The sequence below is a fragment of the Budorcas taxicolor genome, chromosome 1, assembly GCF_023091745.1.
Source record: "Budorcas taxicolor isolate Tak-1 chromosome 1, Takin1.1, whole genome shotgun sequence".
Lineage (NCBI taxonomy): Eukaryota > Metazoa > Chordata > Mammalia > Artiodactyla > Bovidae > Budorcas > Budorcas taxicolor.
In genome coordinates this window covers 50431185-50444416 of record NC_068910.1, presented here as the reverse complement: position 1 = coordinate 50444416, position 13232 = coordinate 50431185, and the positions used below count along the sequence as shown (strand labels likewise).

At 38.9% G+C, this 13232-nt stretch overlaps 1 protein-coding gene across 2 annotated transcripts in view; it reads left to right on the top strand.

Moving 5' to 3' along the window:
* STAC (SH3 and cysteine rich domain) overlaps nucleotides 1-13232 on the top strand; it is a 114922-nt gene that overhangs the window by 557 nt on the left and 101133 nt on the right. The window lies entirely within an intron of this gene.

The following is a 13232-nucleotide window of genomic DNA, read 5'->3' as shown; positions in this document are numbered from 1 at the left end:
CCTGTATCCCAAGGGCCTGAGACCCTTAGGCTAACCGGACTCATCCCTAACCTCGGATACCGCTGATTTCAGAAAAATTAGGTAAATGCTACCTTCTCGGGAAAGTTGATGATCCTCTTGTGGAAGTTAGTCCTCGAACTTAAACTTGCTTTTGTGAGAGTTACACTGATATACACAAAATCAACCCCGCGGCACTTCCGTCACTGTTACACTTACTCTGAAACGTTCACGGGTGCCAGGCGCATGTTTGGAAATCTTGGAAGAGGATCAAGTAAAATGCGGCTGCTAGCTGTGCGATGCCAAATGGCATCTCAGTCGGGAGTAAAAACCATAAGATGGGGTTTGTAGTTATATGGATTCCTTAAGCGCAGGGCTCCTGGCTCTTTTTCCAGACCTTCTTGTGGGTTCCCTGGGTGTCTTTGGAATGTGGGGCAGTTCTTGTGGAGGAATGAAGGAGAGGAGGATGCCAGTGTGGAGAGCAGGTCAGATGGGGCCAAGAAGAGTCTCGTCCTTTTCTGCCTTCACACCCATCCCTGGAAGCCATCAGCAAATCAGCAGGATCACAAGCATAGCTAAGTGACTCCCATCCTAAGTGATCCTGCCCTCTGGACAGTATCCCAGCCTCTGAAGGTTAACCATCAGAGATGCTAATCCAAGACAATGCCAAGATAATGCTTGGCATTATCTTTATTTTGGGGGCAAATGTCTGACCTGGAACATGTGTGTCAACTTTTCTAAAACTTAATTGTAAACAGGGGCAAAAACCCCACCTTCCAGAATCATTGAGAGGCAGAGAGGGATGACCTAACACCCACCCAGTACAGAGTAAGGATTCAGTCTTGTTCACTGTTTTCCTTCCTGAGATAAGGAGATGGGATCCATCTCACCACAGACAATTCACTCCAAATAGGTCTCACAACCCACACACACGGACCACTGCCCCTGCAATCAGATGTTACTGGCTCTCTACCATTGTGTGTCATTGATGGTCCTTCACCTAAGTGGTACGGGGTAGTGGGCACTTCACAGGTGATCTAGAATCCTGGAAATGAATGTAACTAAACTCAAGACTGAAACTAACAATCAGCTTTTATAATTGGGCCTGTTGCTCTGCAGTAGGTATGTTCTGGAAGGGGCTTAGCATTTGATTTTATAGCAGCATGGTTCAAACACACTGTATGGGCTTGCTATTTATAGATACCCTAATGTAAATTCTTTGGCAAAGCAAAGACTACATATGTAATACCCATCATTATCCACCAATTTATCTGGCTTATGGTTTCAGACTTGTACACGTCAGTTTTTCTCTATGTGTATTTATATATTCCTAAATGTGCTGTCATAGCTTAGGTGTTCTTGATCAGTGGAGACAGGCTATGGGGGGTTGTCCATGAACCCCAAGAAACTGAATGCAAGGTACTGTGCCTGAATGTGAAATTTTTTTGGCATAGTGTTTTTGATACTCTCCAAGGGGCCCATGCTTCTCAAAAGGGCTAAACTGTTGATGTGGAGGCTGTGCGGTAGGCATCAGCAGGATGGCAAGAAACAGGAACAGAGGCAGGCTCTATTCATTCTGCACCAGGAGCACCACATTTGAACGTTTCTTGGCGTTTACAAGGATCTTCCATCCGACAACGAGTGTCTGGTAGGAGAACATGGACAGCTCGTCATCCCATACTACTCCCCTCTGAAGCGATCTGTTTGTCCAAATACCGTGTGGGACAGGCATGGTTCAGGCCCCCTGAACAGTAACCTTTCTCAAGAAGGCCTTTTGAAATTCATTTTTTCTTTTATTTTATTAAAGTCTGATTGACTTACAGTATTGTATTAGTTTCAAGTATACAACATAGCGATTCCGTGTTTTTCTAGATTAATCAGCATACAAAATTAACTCAGTGTTATTGACTGTAGTCCCTGTGCTATCCATTGCACACTGTGACTTACTTATTTTATAACTAATAGCTTGTACCTCTTAATCCTCTTCACCTCACTCACTCATTCACCTCACCTCCCTCCCCTCTGGCAACTACTGGTTTGTTCTCTGTATCTACAAGTCTGTTTCTGTTTGGTTATATTTGCTCATTTGTTTTGATTATTAGATTTCACTATGCATTTTTTAAATAACTTTTTTTCTCTCCTGATAAGAGTAACAACTACTTTGTGGAAATTTGAAAAGTCCTGAAAAAAAAATAAAGAGAAGGAAAAAAAATCACACATTAGTCACAATCCAGAGGCAATTACTGATAATGCCTTGGTTGTTTATTTTCCTTTTTTCATTGTTTTTTATATTTACCCAGTTGAGAGAACAATGGTAGGCATTTACTGAGTGCTTGGTGGGTGTCAGACACAACTTGACCCTTCATAATAGCCCTGTGAGGGACATTGTGCCGTTATTTCTGTTTCATCGATAGGACACTGAAAGCTCAGAAAGGGTAGGTGACTTCTCCATGGTTGTGTAGTGAGTTGACTGATACAGCAATGACAGGAACCTGGGCCTCATGACTCTGGAGCACAAGTTTATGACCACCGTGCTGCTGTCTTTTACGCCCATGTCCACCTTACATTCTATACCTTTTCACCTAACATCCTAACCAAGTATTTCATATGCCCCTAAAAGCCATTTGCAACTGTGTTTTGTTCTTCTCAAGAAATCCTTGAAAATAAATTGAGCCACATTATCATGTAAAATGATGATTAAAGACCAGCTCTTATCCAGCTTCTTTGATTTTGCTACTCTTTCCCCAAAAGTATATTTATGGAAGTGATTAAACGGAACTTCACAGAACCATCTGGAAAACTTGACCACGACAAACCCTTTAGTCTAGAGGGGCCATTAGAGAAGAATGATAATGAGTCAGTGCCTTGAGCACATAAAATCTTTCTGGAATGCCATTTCCTCTGCAGATTCCTTGGAATGCTGAATCAAATATAAGAACCAAAAACACTGGAGATTATCTACTCTGGGTATTTTTTAAATAATGGATAATTTTATCATGTAAATTTATTTCATTATGGAAAACTTCAACACACACAAAAGCAGAGAATACACTATGAAGAACCATCATGTACCTAATCACTTGGTTCTACCAGTTATCAGTTCACGGACAATCTTGTTTCATCTGTAACCCCCACCAGTACCTCCACCCTTCCTCACACACACTGGTTCATTTTAAAACAAATTCCAGACATCAAGGGTCTTCCCAGGTGGTGAAAGAATCCACCTGCAAGTGCAGGAGATGCAAGAGACATGGGTTCGATCCCTGGGTTGGGAAAATCCCCTGGAGGGGGGCATGGCAACCCATCTAGTATTCTTACCTGAAAAATCCCATGGACAGAGGAACCTGGTGGGCTACAAGTCCATGAGGTCACAGAGTCGGACGCGACTGAGCATATGTGCACACACCAGACACCAAAGCATTTCATTTGTACATATTTACAGTTGTATCTCTAAAGAATAAGGGCTCTTTTTGTAAACATGACTACAATCCTTTATCACATACTGGAGGTGTTTTAAATCATGGGTCAGTATAGTCTTTGGAGGTCTACATATTGTCTTTGGAATACGTGTGAACAGCCAGAATTTTCAAAATTGCTCATGTACGTGTATATGTGCATCATCTAGGGAAGGGATCCGTAGCTTATACCAAATCAATAAAGTGCTCATAACTTTCTCAGTTTATTTAAATCTTCTCTCTCTTTTTTCCCTCTGTCAAGTAAATAGAGGCCCAGAGAGAGGCAGTGACTTGCCTAAGGTCACAAAGGTAGTTACTGCCAATACCCCCACCTAAGAATCCCAGCTAGGACCCTGGATGTTGTGCTGTGCTTAGTCGCTCAGCCATGTCAGACTCTTTGCAACCCCATGGACTGTAGCCCACCAGGCTCCTCTGTCCATGAGGATTCTCTAGGCAAGAATACTGGAGTGGGTTGCCATGCCCTCCTCCAGGGAATCTTCCCAACCTAGGGATCCAGCCCAGGTCTCCTGCATTGCAGGCGGATTCTTTACCATCTAAGCCACCAGGGAAGCCCAGGAATAGTGGAGTGGTAGCCTATCCCTTCTCAAGGGGATCTTCCTGACCCAGGAATAGAACTGGAGTCTCCTGCCTTGCAGGCAGATTCTTTACCATCTAAGCTTCCAGGGAAGCACAGGACCTTAGATACTCTAGGACAGTTTCCTCAGAGTAAATTCCAGTAAGCACAAGTTATAATGTAATCTGTGTGGTTTTGTTTTTTCATAAAATTAGTTGAGTTGAAAGAGTTTCAAAGCCACTAATGAACCTCACCCCTCTATCTTTCTACTAACTATCTCAGAAAGACCACAATCTAATTCATTGTCTAAGCGTTTGACAGAGATCATTGAATACTAGGAAAAATTTCATGTTTCAGCATCCTTTATTGCAATGAATGTCTCTTTTTATACTGACTTATTGACAATGTAGAAATCTTACTGGAGTGTCACATGGAGTTTGGTATGGATTCCCTTTGCCATCACTTATATGACAAGTACTCACATTTTGATGATGTGAAGGGATTATAGGTTTTGAGGACAAATAAGCTTTCAGATCTGTTCTTATCCATGCCATCTTTGTGTCCACGGGGAAGCTGCCTAACCTCTCTGAGTCTCAGCTTCCTAAAATCTAGAATGAGGATGCTAATTCCCTATTGGCATGGGTTTTTTGGTAAGGTCTGAGAATATGTAAAACCCCCAATATGTTGAAAGCCTCTGTAAGCATAAAGCATTGTTTACTTTCTCTTCCCGCTTCAAATTAGATGACTCTGTCACTGGCCAACAGCAAATTTCATCATTGGGAAAATTTCAGTAATCAAAACTGACATTCTTACAATATAACTGAGTTTTCCTCCCTTTGCACTTCAGTTTCCAGTGAGATTTCATCTTAGCTGTGTTGCATCCCCAAGAAGCTAAGCCATAGACTCCCTGGCAAGTGACTTTGATTTTGAAAGGCTGATGTAAGCCACCTAGGGCCCCACTGGAGCCGTGGACCAAAGTGTCTGCTCATTCCAGAATGGTTCTCTCTGAACCTGGATGACCCTCTAAGCTAGCAAGAAGCAATCCCTAACAATGAAGATGTGCCCTGCATCTCCCAGAAAAGCTTCTGTGTCCAATAATCAGAAACTGTGGATTGCCTACTTTGTGGCCAGCTGACCCATTACATACATATGAAGCTATTATTGATAGGAATTTAACTTCTAACTTCTACTCAGCAGGGAAGATGAAAGCAAATGGAACCCTGGCCTTGCATTCAAATCCCCTGGCGAGTCCAGAACATAGGCTAGACCTGCTAAATGGAAATCTGTGAGTGAAGGTCCCAGGAATCAGTATTTTTGTAAAGCTTCCTTGTACAGCTGAATTTAAGAAACACTTGTCTAGACTAAAAAAAACTATAGAGTGTGAAAGAAAGCAGGATTTTTTCCCTTCCAACCAAGATACTTGAAGGAACCATTTGTATTTTCTATCTCTATTTCTTCACTTCCCATTTATACTTTAATCCAAATGATGGCTCTAGCAAAGGTAATCTACTGTTCCCTCCCTTCTGCCAAAGAATCCACATGTTGCTCAGATGTAGCTAGATTTATGGGGCTGACTATGTCCGTATTTTCATGATTGTAAAAGTAATAAGTACTAAATGTAGAAAACTGGAAAGCAGAGAAAATATAAAAATGAATTTATCACATAATGACCTAGACATGGATTTCCCTGGTAGCTCACCTGGTAAAGAATCCACCTGCAATGCAGGAGACTTGATTCAATTCGTGGAAAGATCCCCTGGAGAAGGGATAGGCTACCCACTCCAGTATTCTTAGGCTTCTCTGGTGGCTCAGACAGTAAAGAATCTGCCTGCAATGCAGGAGACCTGGGTTGGGAAGATTCCCTGGAGGAGGGCATAGCAACCCACTCCAGTATTCTTGCCTGGAGAATCCCATGGACAGAGGAGCCTGGCAGACTACAGGCCATGGGGTCACAAAGAGTCTGACATGACTGAGCAAGTAAGCACAGACCTAGACATAAGAACTGTGAAGTTTTTGCTATATTTCTTTATACACACACACCCACACACATTCTTGAAACAAAATTGAAATGATGGCTTCCCTGGTGGCTCAGCAGTATATAATCCACCTGCAATGCAGGGGTTGCAGGAGATGCAGGTTTGATTCCTGGGTCAGGAAGATCTCCTGGAGGAGGTCATGGCAAACCACTCCAGTATTGTTGCCTGGAGAATCCCATGGACAGAGGAGCCTGGTGGACTACAGTCCATGGGGTCGCAAAGAGTCTGACATGACTGAAGCAACTTAGCATGCATGCACACATACATAAATGCATGTTATATTTTTTCTTATACATAATGTTGTACATAGTTTTTTGTACTCTCTGATTAAATATTAAAGATGGTATGTTTCATTGCTGTACCATATCTGTTTCATCAGTCTCTTCTAATTATAGTTTAGATTCTTAGCTTTCATGCTTTAAAAAATATTGAAATGGGCATCCTGATACCTCAGCATTTGAATACAGTTCTGATTAGTGTCATGGGAAGTAGCATTACTAGGTCTGGTTATAAACACTTCAAAGATCTTTTATTCTCTCTGACACAGTGCTCTCTAGAAAGATATATCATACCTTTTTTTCTTGTAAACTTTTTAGTGAAGTATGACATCATACCAAATGGTGTACACATAATAAGATTACACATTAATGAATTTTCAGAAAATAAATTACTGATTTGTATGTAACCAACACAAAAATCAAGAAATAGAATGTTATCAGTACCCAAGAATCTCTCTCATAACCCTTTTCTGTCACTAGCTCCCCAAAGGTAAATAAATTTTTGATTTCTCACAAGGTAAAATTAACCTTCCTTATTTTTGAACTTTATAAATATAAGTGGAATCATACAAAGTACACTCTTTTATGTCTGGTTTCTTTCACTTAGCATTGTGTTGTGAGACTCATCCATGCTATCACACGTAGCAATAGTTTTCCATTTTCATTGCTGTATAGCGTTCCACTATATAAACAGACCACTGTTTAACTGTTCTGTTGATGGTGGAATTTGGATTGCTGCTTGGTTTTGTCTGCTAGAGGTGTACTGCTTTGACCGTTATTATACATATTCCTTGTGGCACTTTTATTTTTAAGTGTATATCCAGGGGCAACATTGCTTGGGCTGTGGGGTATGCCTAAGTTGATAGTAGGTACTATCAACTTTCCAAAGTATCTGTGCCAATTCATAATCTCAGCAACCATGAAGAGAAGTTCCATCTGATCCTTATCCCACCAACATTTGCTATTGTCTGTATTTCTCAGTTCAGCCATTCTCGTAGGTGATTAGTGGTGTTGTGCCGTGGTTTTAACTTGTATGTCCCCAGTGACTAATGAGTTAAGCATTTTTAATACATTGAGGCACTTGAATGTCCTCTTGTGAAGCAGGTATTCAAATCTTTTGTCCATTTTCCTGTTAGGCTGTATGTCATTTTTTAATTGGTAGGAATTCTTTACATATTCTAGATCCAAGTACTTATAGAGATAAATATGTTGTAGGTATCTTTTCCCATCCTGTGGCTTATCTCTTTTCTTAACAGAAATTCTTTTTTTTTTTTTTTTCACTATCTTACTTATTTGTTCATTTATTTAGCTGTTCGGGTCTTGGTTGAGTGGCAACACTCGGGATGCTCGCTGCACCATGCAGGATCGTTGCAGCTCACTGACTCTCTACTTGTGGTGCTTGGGCTTAGTTGCTCCACAGCATGTGGGACCTTAGTTCTCCGACCAGGAATTGAATTTGCGTCCCCTGCATTTGTGAGGTAGATTCTTAACCACTGGACCACCAGGAAAGTCCCAAAAATTCTTCTTCAATGAGGTCAATTCATTCATTTTCTTGCTTACGTGCTTTTTGTGTTCCCCTTTGGAACCCATGGATGGAGAAGCCTGGTAGGCTACAGTCCATGGGGTCGCAAAGAGTGGGACACAACTGAGCAACTTCACTTTCACTTTCCCTTGGAACCTTTGCCTGCCCCAAAAGCATGAGGGTATTCTCTTATATAATTTCTTAGGAATGCTATTACTTAGCCTTTCACACATAAGTCTATAATCCTTTTGAAGTTGCCAAGGTGTGAGGTAGGGGTCAAGACACTTTATGGCATTGCACTGCCACCTGTGCCATAAATCAGATGGCTGTGTTTTTGATTTATGTAGAGATGGCTGTTCTGTCCTTGTACAAGTATGGCACTGACTTAAATATAATGACCTAATTCAAAAGTCTTAGTATCTGGCAGAACAAGCCTTCTGGCTTTGCTCTGCTTTTTCAAAACTGTTTTGGTTATTTGGGAGCCCTGACATTTCCATGTATTAAGCTAATCGGTTTCCACCAAAACACCTGCTAGGATATTGGTTGGGGTTGCATTAAATCTACACCCATTTGGAGAGAATGGACATCCTCCTACTGTTGGTTCTTCCAATAATAGTGCCCACTGCACAGAGCTTTGCTTCCATCAAGTGCCCCAGGGCATCATTACCTGAGAACCTAACTCTATGCTACTCTTTCTCATTTGAGGGATTCTCAAACCAAGTTGTGTTGTATAAATTTAAACTTCAAGTCTGTGTGAAGGCAGATCAGTGATATGACTCCCAGGGAATAATTGTTTGTTTGTTGTCCACCTTATGTTTTTACTAAGATTTCTTTCTCATTGACCTGACCTGATTTGATGAGAAATTTATTTTTCATTCTTTCTTTTCAAATCTCCTCTCTATGTAGGCAGTAAAATTCAATCTTCCAAAGATATTTTTTTATTTGAGTTAAAATATGCATAACATAAAATTTGCCTTCTTAACAATTTTTAAATGGTTACATTTGAAATGTAATTTTATGTGGCATTAAATACATTCATATGTTGTGTAACTATCACCATCTTTAGAACTTGTTACCTTCCCAAACTGACACTCTGTACCCATTAAACAGTTATTCCCTATCTCCTCCTCCCTTTATTTCTGGCAACTACTATTCTGCATTCTAATATTCTATGAATGTGACTATTCTAGGTACCTCATCTATGATGAATCATATAATATTTGTCCTTTTGTAATTGGCTTATCTCACTTTATATAAATCTTCTAGGTCCATCTGTATTGTGGTATAAGTCAGAATGTCCTTTTTTAAGATTAATACTCTGTTGTGTATATATACCACATTTTCTTTATCTACTCATCCATCAATGAACTATTGTGCATTATGCTGCTATGAACTTGGGTGTACAATTATCTGTTCAAGTCCCTGCTTTCATTTCTTTTAGGTGTATAGCCAGAAGTGAGATTGCTGGATAACATGGTAATTCTCTCTTTAATTTTTTGAGGAATCACCATTCTGTTTTCAAAAATGGCTGTGCCATTTTAGATTTCCACCTGGAATGAACAGGATTCCAGTTTCTCTACATCTCACCAACACTAGTTATTTTCTGTTTTATTTTTTACCCTAAATAGGTATGAGATGCTATCTCATTGTGGTTTCATTTGCATTTCCCTAATGATTAGTGTTGTTAAACTTCATTTGATGTTGGTGACCTGTGTACTGTTGGTCATCTGTGTATCTTCTTTGGAGAAACGTCCATTCAAGGCCTTTGCCCATTTTTAGTTGAGTTGTTCTTTTTTTGCTAGTAATTTTTGTTATTCATAGCCTTTTATTAGTAAATTTGAAGGGCGATGATATACTGAAATTTTTTATTATTTTATTAAAGTTATTCACTAGAATATTTATATTTTTTCTTTTACAAATTATATATTCATGTCCTTGTCTGTTTTAATAGAGCAATTAATTCCTATTAATTTTCAAAAAATTTTATAAATACTGAAATCATGATCTTTCATATATGTTAACACTTTCCCAGATTGAAATTTGGTTTTCAATTTTATTACATTTTCAACATAGCAGATTATTTTTTTATGTTGTTAAATGTCTCAAATTTATTTACCTATGGCTTCTTTCCTCCATCTATATTTAGAAAGGTCTTTTGCTCCTGGCAATAAATAAATATTAAGCTATATGCTTCTCTAGCTCCTTATTACTTACTTTTTACTTTCATCACTTTAATCCATCTGGAATTTGTTGCTATGTGGTAAGGAAGAACTTTTAATTTTTTCCTGAATGATTATTTCTAAAACTATTTGTTGAACAATTCATTTTTTCACTGATTTGAAGTGTTACATCTATTATGTAATAAATGGTAGTATGTACTAGGTTCTCTTTTATAATCATCTGTTATATTTTAATGATTGTGCATTTATTACTATGCCATACTTTGACATTCCAATTATAATGTTTTAATTATTGTAGTTTTATATAATACTAATAATTGATAATATAATTTTATCAATTTTATTTATTTATTTAGCTCTACTCACCTTTTTTTTTTTTTTTACTTTATTTTACTTTACAATACTGTATTGGTTTTGCCATACATCAACATGAATCCGCCACGAGTGTACATGAGTTCCCAATCCTGAACCCCCCTCCCACCTCCCTCCCCATACCATCTCTCTGGGTCATCCCAGTGCCCCAGCCCCAAGCATCCTGTATCCTGCATCGAACCTAGACCGGCGATTCATTTCTTACATGATATTACACATGTTTCAATGCCATTCTCCCAAATCATCGCACCCTCTCCCTCTCCCACAGAGTCCAAAAGTCTGTTCTATACATCTGTGTCTCTTTTGCTGTCTCACATACAGGGTTATCGTTACCATCTTTCTAAATTCCATATATATGTGTTAGTATACTGTATTGGTGTTTTTCTTTCTGGCTTGCTTCACTCTGTATAATTGGCTCCAGTTTCATCCACCTCATTAGAACTGATTCAAATATATTCTTTTTAATGGCTGTCTACTCACCTTTTTGATTTTCCATGCAGTTATAAATATAATATTTTGAGAGTAATTGCATGAAACTTTTAAGATCATTTCAGTGAAATCTTTACATATGATGAAGATTTATCACCCAGGAACATAATATATATAGTTATTGAAATGTCTTTTATGTCACTCATAAATGCTTAGAAATTTTCCTCAAGTACTTTTTGCCTGATCCTCTGGTAGCTATTTCCTAGGTATTTTATACTAGTTTTATATTAATATTGTCCTCTAATATCATTTAGATTCCATTTCTTATTCATTAACAAGGAGGTAGAGTGTGGCTTACTGATTCAGAGAGTGTTCTCTGGAGTCAGAAGCAGCTGTGTTTAGCTCTCACTGTGAGACTTTGTTCAACTCTCACTGTGAGTCCTAACAAGCTTCCCTGACCTTCACTTCCCTGAGCCTCTCTAGTCTTTCCGTACGATTAGCATAATAATGTCCTTCTGTTGCACTGTCCTTAGGGTTAGGTTAATGGTGTATCCTAAATGCCTAACACAGTGCGTGGCACATAGTAAGGCAATGTTACTGTTATTATTAGATTCTCATAAAATCTATAATAATTTTGCCTCTCTAACTATAATTCTCTCTTTTGGGAGGTGGAGGAGTAGGCTAGGTAGGGACGTGATATTATTTCATTAGATATCCCAAAATATGGTAAATATTAGTGGAGGTATTGAGCGAGTACCTAACTAACTTTCAGTTCAGTTCAGTTCAGTTCAGTTCAGTCACTCAGTCGTGTCCAACTCTTTGCAACCCCATGAATCACAGCACGCCAGGCCTCCCTGTCCATCACCAACACCCAGAGTTCACTCAGACTCACGTCCATCAAGTCGGTGATGCCATCCAGCCATCTCATCCTCTGTCATCCCCTTCTCCTCCTGCCCCCAATCCCTCCCAGCATCAGAGTCTTTTCCAATGAGTCAGCTCTTCACATGAAGTGGCCAAAGTATTGGAATTTCAGCTTCAGCATCAGTCCTTCCAAAGAACACCCAGGACTGGACTCCTTTAGGATGGACTGGCTGAGCTGCCAAAGTTGTCCTGTGAGTATCCATTGTGTATAGGTGTATATTGTACAGTGTTGGTGCTAAGGGGTGCTCTTAGATCGGTTGGATCTCAAGTTACTCTGCAAGCTACTGCAAATTTACACATTCAGCCTGAGAAACATTAGGTGGTAATTTGCAACTTTAAAAAGACAAATCCATTTCCAACTAAATCATTCTTTTAAGTCTTTCTTCTACATGAATTCCAGACTTCCCACTATATTTGCGATTAAACTGAGTCAGTGTTTCTTATGTTAAATTTGGGTAATCTTCTTAGCTTACTAAGAATTTCCACTAGGAATGGATGTGGAATTGTTTCAAATGACTTTTTGGCAAGAATCAAGGTAATCATGTGATTTTTTTTTTTCTCCTTTGGCCGCTTTATGTGATGGATTATATTAATAGATAGACTAAATTAAACTCTTCTTACATTCCTGGAAATGGTCCCACTTGACCATGGGGATTTTCTTTTAATAAACTGCTAAGTTTTGATTGCCAATACTTTATTATTTTTATATCTATATACATAAGAAAGGTTGTTCTTTAACTGACATTTTATGTCCTCTGGTCAGATTTTTATTTTTAAGGATATGCCAAGTTTTAAAATTTTATTGGGAAGATATACATGTTTTGTTCTTTTTGTCTTTTTCCCCTGTGAAACAATTTGTAGAGCCTAGATCTCCACTTTGAATGTTTGAAAAAAGAAAAATGAAACATATCTAAACCTAACAAAGAAAGAAAGAAAGATAGCACTAAGTCATGTCCAACTTTTGTGATCCCATGAACTGTAGCCTGCCAGGCTCCTTTGTCCATGAGATTCTCCAGTCAAGAATACTGGAGTGGGTTGCCATTTCCTTCTCCAGGGAAACTTCCAACCTAGGAATTGAACCCAGACCTCCTGCATTGCAGGCAGATGCTTTACCAACTGAGCTACATGGGAAGCCAGTCTAAACCTACACCTATTTTAAAATAAATTTTGAATACATTTTTGTATTTTTTATTCTGTTGTCTTTTTTTCTAAATTGATGTGAATCAATGGTGTTCATTTGTATTTTGCCAGCAAATTATTTCATTTAAATCATCAGAATATCTCTGGATTAATTATTATAGCACCACCCTGGCACCTTCCTTCAATTTCCTCTTATTCTCACTCAGTTTCTAGCAGGCTTCCTATGCGTTCCTATCTCCTGAAAACCCTCTTATGGTGGTCCTCTGTGTTTATATAACAGTGATCCCTTAGGTCTGGATCTGGAATCAGGAAAGTTAAATACCAGTAC